Genomic DNA, 7020 nt, shown 5'->3' with positions numbered 1-7020 from the left:
GATCATTCTCAGTGTGTTCCTGCTGGAAGTACTGGCCCATCATGTCCAGCAGGTTGTTTTTTCTCCCCTTCAATAGGGGAAGGTGGCTCCATCACCTGCTCAGATTCTGACCCAGTCAGACCTTCAATACCCTCCTCAGAGGCATCTGATATTTCATGCAGCCCTTATGGGAAAACTGCTGTGGGACTTATATTTTTTGCCCACTGTGGCTATCCTCCAATCCCGGAGCCTGCCACTGTGGAGAAATTTCCTCCAGCAACCGCTCCAGCCGACTTACATGCTCTCGGGCACTAGTCGATCGTGGGTGCTTTAATATATCGGACCGCTCCTGCCGACCTTGGTGCTCTCGGGCACTAGTCGCACGCGGTATTTCGCAGCCGGTTCCCATGCCTATGGGCACTGGTCGCTCCCGGCCTCCCGATATACTCATGCCGCTCCTCACGGTCCCGGTACTCACGGGCACCTCTACCCATTTGGGGTGAAGTTTGGCACTTGCTCCCTTATGGGAGATGCTGGTGCCGACATTCGTTGCTGCCTGCTGCTGGTCAGTAAACGGCAGCGACATCTGTGGTTCTGCACTGACGTCCGTAGCTGGCTGCCTGCTGCTCTTCAGAAAACGGCAGCGACGTCTGTAAAGAAAAAAGGTAAGGAAAAATTGTTCTTACCTGTGCTGGTTCTCAGCCTGCCGTTTGGGAGGAACGTCCTTCCTCCCGCAGCCCCACGGACCCCGTAGCGTAGGTCCTTGGGCTGTTGTCCGAGATGTCGGGCTGACGGCTACGGGGTACTCCTGTCGGCGTCTTTCCCCCCCCCCCCAGCTGAAGTTGTACCAACTCCCGCTAAGGGACTATCACCTAGTGGCCGTTTGCTGGTTACCTGCTGCTTGCAGATACCTCCCTTGCCAGCTTTAAAACAGCCTTCCTGTAGGAAAAAGTAAGGAAATAAACGACGTTCCCTTACCTTTCTATTGCAGGTTCGAAAACCCTGCCGTTTGGGAGGAACGTCCTTCCTCCAGCGATGACGAGTTGCAATGCGTGTATGCGATAAGCGGAGTTCTTCACGTAGTCACTCACGTGACTCCGAAGTAAAATTTGTATGACGTTGCAAAATCAGGAAATGCTATGATTATTTCTTGTCCCTTTATCCATCTACAAACAAAAAATATACAGTACTTGAAATTATAACACATTTAAAAAAATATGTGTCAAATTTTCTGTACCGTGGAAGGCACTGGCGTCGATCCCGGGAGAGGGGGCGAGGGTGGCGGGAGTTGGAGGATATATGCCCCCACTTTTTGAGGTGGGGGATGGACTGTATTATTTTCCCCCAGCTTTTGGAGGTTGAGCAAAACAAAATGAATAACACCAGCTTCTCTCCCTCATGTAGGCCCTTCATTATCTTAAAATACTTGAAACAAATAAACATTGAAATCATACTTTTACAAAGCACTAAAACATGATTTTAATAGATCAAATTTCAAAAAGTGCCCCCCTTCCATACCCTTCACCCGCCCCCTCGCCAGGTACCTCCGACGCCGATGATCAGCCTCCACTTTAAAAAACGCTCCGTGGCCCCTGCATCTAGGCTGCATGTATCTTCCACGCAGCCTATGCCTTAAATGGAGAGTTATTCTCATTTCCTTTGTTCTCTATTTCGTATGGTCTGCACACCAAACAGTGCTTGTGGACACTTCATTCACAGGCAATGACAAAATATTATATTGACCATGGAATAATACAGCTCAGGAACAGGACATTCAGCTTACCTTGTCTGCAGCACTGCACCATATATTACAAATGTGGCTGACTAAAATTGTATACAACCTCAAAATTATTTGTATTTGTTTTGTCCTCTGACTAATAAAGGCAAGTATTCTTTACCTTCTTATCTTCTTAACCACCATATTCACATGTTATCACTTTCAGGGAACTAGACTTGCACCCCAAAATTCATCTGTTCATCAATGACCCTCAGGATCCTGCCATTTACTGTTTATTTTTCTCCTGTCAATAACATCCTAAATATGCTAAATATATGTCAGGTAGAAGAACCTTTATCAGAACAATATTTAGCATATTCAGCATGTTATTTGAAAATTAGTGCAGATAATTTTTTACAATTCTTTTAATCTGCCTGCTATGCCTTTGAATGGAGATTGCAGCAGTAATTTCTTACATTCATGTATGTGGCTTCTCATGAAGTCAATGATGAAAATCATCCAAGCACTGAAATGGGCAACGAATGGAATTTTTTTTAGTGCATGCCACTGTTACTGAAAATAAATACACTAAAATATATTAATACCCATATTTAACAGTAAATTACTTTTTACATCCCACAATTTCCCACAATTAAATGCAAAACATGATCATACTTAAATTTGCTACTAACCAAGTCGAGCTGAACGTGTAAACCATAATTAATTTTAAATTAATTATCCTTTTCAAAATTTAAAAATAGGCAAAAATTGTAAACATATAATTTAATTATTATTATTTGAATTTGTGTTTTTTTGGATTTTACATCAATTTCCGCACAAATCCAAGTATGACTTTTACATCACAATTGTATGGGAACAAACACATTTCCCACTTGTAAATATGACTGGATATTTTGTAATGAAATTGGCGTAATGTTTAATTTCACAAAGCTGCACTGCATACATTTATTGATTCAAAGGCTTAGCTTTACAGTCTATCAAAATTACATCTGTCTACAGCTTTCAGGCAATAAAATCTGCTTCAGGTTAATGGGACAACAAATAAAATTATTCTATTTAAAGTAATTTTAAGAAGTACAGGAGTAACAAATAAAATGTGTGTGGGAAGAAAGAATCTATATAACATCATCCCAGATGCATCAAATCAATTAAGTATTTTTAGAAAGTCACTGCTAATCTAGGAATGCAATGTTCCATTAGCTGAGTGGATAATCCATCACTATCTCCAGCTCAGGTTCTCATATCAGCCAGAATGATTCATGGAGCTCAGAAAGTCTTGTGGAATGGAAATAGGCTCTTTGGCCCACTGGGCATGCCCCAACCATCATACACTCATTTACATTAATCCTGATTTATCAATTGTTCATTATTTCTTTATTATCATATGTACCCAGGTACATTCTGTTTTTGCATACAGTTCAGAAGATTATTGCCATACATATGTACGGTAAGTGCATAATACACAGAAACAGCCCACCGAGTCTATATGCAATAGTTGGCAGGTTTTGACACCATCATAGTCCCAACAGCAGCTGGTTTTAAAGGAGTGTTGCAGCTGCCACCTCTATCCAGTTGTCCTGTGAACCACCATACCTCTTCTTGCAAGGCCATACTCACCTTTGTGTCCCAGAGGCGCCTCCCGCAGCCGACCTTGAAGGTGCGGAAGGTAAGACTTTCTTACCGGTCCTTTGTCCAGCGAATGCTGCTGTGTCCGACTCCCTATATTCCCACTAACTCCCTTCAGATTATACCCCTTTCAGATCTTTGAGACATGGGAGGAAATCAGCACATCTTGGGGAAGCCCACATAGTCACTAGGAGAATGTATAATGCCCACACAGACAGCACAAGTGGTTGGGTTGGAATCCATTTATAATTCTACTTGTTGCATCCACCAGTGTAAAGCAGATACACCAAAGGCAGATACACCAAAGTGAAAAACGTCATCACGGCGGGGTCAACACAGCAATTCCTGTTAACAGAGACAGCTGCTCTTCTTTAACTGCCCTGTTTCATCTTCACCGCACCCTCCACACCAACTAAGAGGTCTACAGCATACACAAGATGGACGACAAGGCAAACACAGATCAACAGAAAGCTGAATCTGAAAATTCATCTGTAAAGTCATACATGACCAGATCTGTTGCTAGTTCTTCTAGCAGCTCTAGCAAATCTGCAGCAAGCTCAGCAGCAGCTAAAGCACGTGCCAGAGCTGAGGCAGTACGCGCTCACTCCACCTTTGTTAAAAGAGAGACTGAGCTCATGGTTGAAAAGGCCCATCTAAAGCTAGAAGAGGCAAGCATGGAAGCTGCACTAACCGCACTGAAGCACGAGAAAGAGGTTGCAGCTGCCTTAGCTGAGGGAGAGGTTCTGGAATCTGCTGCCGCAGGAATGGAATCTAAAGCAAACTCTGTGGCAATGAGAATTGCAGCGATCCCCCATGACTCAGCTAAGAAAAGAACAACCAACTATGTTGAATGTCATTCTATAAGGAGTCAGCTACCAATGCCCAGTCTTGAGTCTCTCACCAAACCCGGTCAGCCACATGATGTCCTTCACGTTTTGCCACATCAAGAGAGAAAACAACATCCCATTAGCACAGCTGCAGATGCACCAGACATCACTCCAGCTCACGTCAAGCAACATGCTAACTACCCCAGAGTACATAGCATGAATCTGCCAGCTGTCCAACATTATCCTGGGACCCATCCACACAGCTTCTCACCCATGAAGGGACCCCATACACCGTCTCTTGGGATGCAAGCAACGTCATCTGCTCCTAATCACACACCTATGGATGATTTGGCCATATACATGGCTCGTCGCGAGCTTGTTACCTCTGGGATGAACAAATTCGACGACCGCCCGGAAAATTATTGGGGTTGGAAATCCACCTTCATGAATGTCATAGAGGGACAGAGATGAAGAGCTTAACCTTTTAACCAAATGGTTGGGCCCTCAATCATCGGAGCAGGTTAGGAGAATCAGAGCTGTTCATGTCAGTGATTCTGCCTCTGGGCTTATGACGGCATGGGCGCGTCTTGAGGAGTGCTATGGGGCACCAGAAACAATTGAGAAGGCTCTTTTGGACAAACTTGAGAGGTTCCCCAAGATTGGTAATAAGGATCCCCTCAAATTAAGGGAGCTGGGCGATCTGCTACGAGAGTTGGAGTCAGCAAAATCAGACGGTTATTTATCTGGGCTCGTCTACTTGGATACATCATGGGGTGTTAATCCAATTGTAGAGAAACTGCCATATGGGCTACAAGAAAAGTGGATAACACAAGGCAGTTCATACAAGCTGCAACATCAAGTCCAGTTTCCACCATTCTCCTTCTTCACCGATTTTGTCTGCAGAGAGGCCCAGACTCGTAATGATCCGAGTTTCACACTCAGCTCCTCTGGCATGACAGCAGGAAAACCAGACATTCCTGTGAAGAAGTGCACTTACGCTAGAGGCCAAGTCTCATCCCACAAAACAGAGATCATGCCAGCACCTGCCACTAAGACTGCCTTTAACAAGGTGGATGTCGACGGACAGTGCCCGATTCACAATAAGCCTCATCCCCTTAAGCGATGCAGAGGCTTCCGAGCCAAGGCACTAGAGGAACGCAAAACATTTCTTAAAGAGACAGGGATTTGTTTCAAATGCTGCTCCTCATCCAATCACATGGCTAAAGATTGCAAAATGACTATTCAGTGCAAAGAGTGTGACAGCAATAAACACGTCACAGCTCTTCATCCGGGACTAGCTCTATGGACCATCAAAGACCACGACTTTGTGGATGGCGGGGAGAAAAGGGAAGAGGTTTCTCCTGACATAATTTCCAAATGCACTGAAGTGTGTAGTGAAGCCAATCACTCCCGCTCTTGCTCAAAAATCGGCCTCATAAAGGTGCATCCTAAAGGACAACCAGACAGGTCAATGAGAGTCTATGCTGTACTTGACGACCAAAGTAATAGGTCTCTCGCTCGATCAGAGTTCTTTGACCACTTTAACATCGGGGGCGCAAATTCTCCTTACACTCTGCGCACATGTGCTGGAGTAACAGAGATGTCTGGGAGAAGAGGAACCAGCTTTGTTGCTCAGTCTGTAGATGGGAGTCTCAGTGTGCATCTCCCCACACTCATCGAGGGCAACCATATGCCAGATGATAGATCAGAAATCCCTACTCCTGAGGCTGCTAAACACCACTCCCACCTTGAGGCTATTGCTCACCTCATCCCTGAACTCGACCCTGGTGCACAAATTCTGCTCCTTCTTGTCCGAGATGTCTTGCAGGTCCACAAAGTAAGAGACCAACATAATGGGCCAAACAATGCTCCCTATGCCCAAAGACTCGACCTTGGCTGGGTCGTAGTTGGAGACGTTTGTTTAGGTGCTGCTCACAAACCAAAGGTAGTCACCACATATCGTACTAACGTTCTGGAGAATGGCCGTCACTCTCACTTCAGCCCATGTCCCAACCAACTTGTTCTGAAAGAGAAGCTCACCGTAAGGATGGGCACAAACCCTCTCAGCTCTCAAAACCTACAACACTCTCATTTCTCTTGCAGCACAGTTCAGAAATCTGATGATTGTTCACTAGGAAGTGAGATCTTTGTAAGAACAGAGGATGACAACAAGGTTTCCCCATCTATTGAGGACAAACGGTTTATTCAGTTGATGGACAAGGAAATGTTCATGAATAATGCCAACAGTTGGGTGGTTCCTCTTCCCTTTCGTACACCAAGGCCACGGCTGCCCAACAACAGAGAACAAGCTCTGACCCGCTTCACCAGCCTCTATCGTACTCTCGAACGAAAACCTGAAATGAAGAACCATTTTCTGGCTTTCATGCAGAAATTCTTTGACCAAGATCATGCTGAAGTGGCTCCACCATTACACGACGGAGAAGAATGCTGGTATCTTCCCAGTTTTGGTGTGTACCACCCACGTAAGCCTGGTCAAATCCGCGTTGTGTTTGACTCCAGTGCTCCACATCTTGGCGTCTCATTGAATGATGTGCTCTTGACAGGACCAGACTTAAACAACAGCTTGCTGGGAGTACTGATCAGATTCAGGTGTGAGCAAGTAGCTGTCACAGCGGATATTGAACAAATGTTCCACAGCTTTGTCGTCAGTGAGGACCACAGGAATTTTCTCCGATTCCTGTGGTTCAAAGACAACGACATCACCAAAGAAGTTGAGGAATATAGGATGAAAGTCCATGTATTCGGCAATCGTCCCTCTCCGGCAGTTGCTACCTATGGACTACGACGAGCCGCTCTACATGGAGAGGACGAGTTTGGTGCAAATGCAAA

Source organism: Leucoraja erinacea, chromosome 1, assembly GCF_028641065.1.
Source record: "Leucoraja erinacea ecotype New England chromosome 1, Leri_hhj_1, whole genome shotgun sequence".
In the NCBI taxonomy this organism is placed as follows: Eukaryota; Metazoa; Chordata; class Chondrichthyes; order Rajiformes; family Rajidae; genus Leucoraja; species Leucoraja erinaceus.
This window is presented reverse-complemented; position numbering follows the sequence as displayed.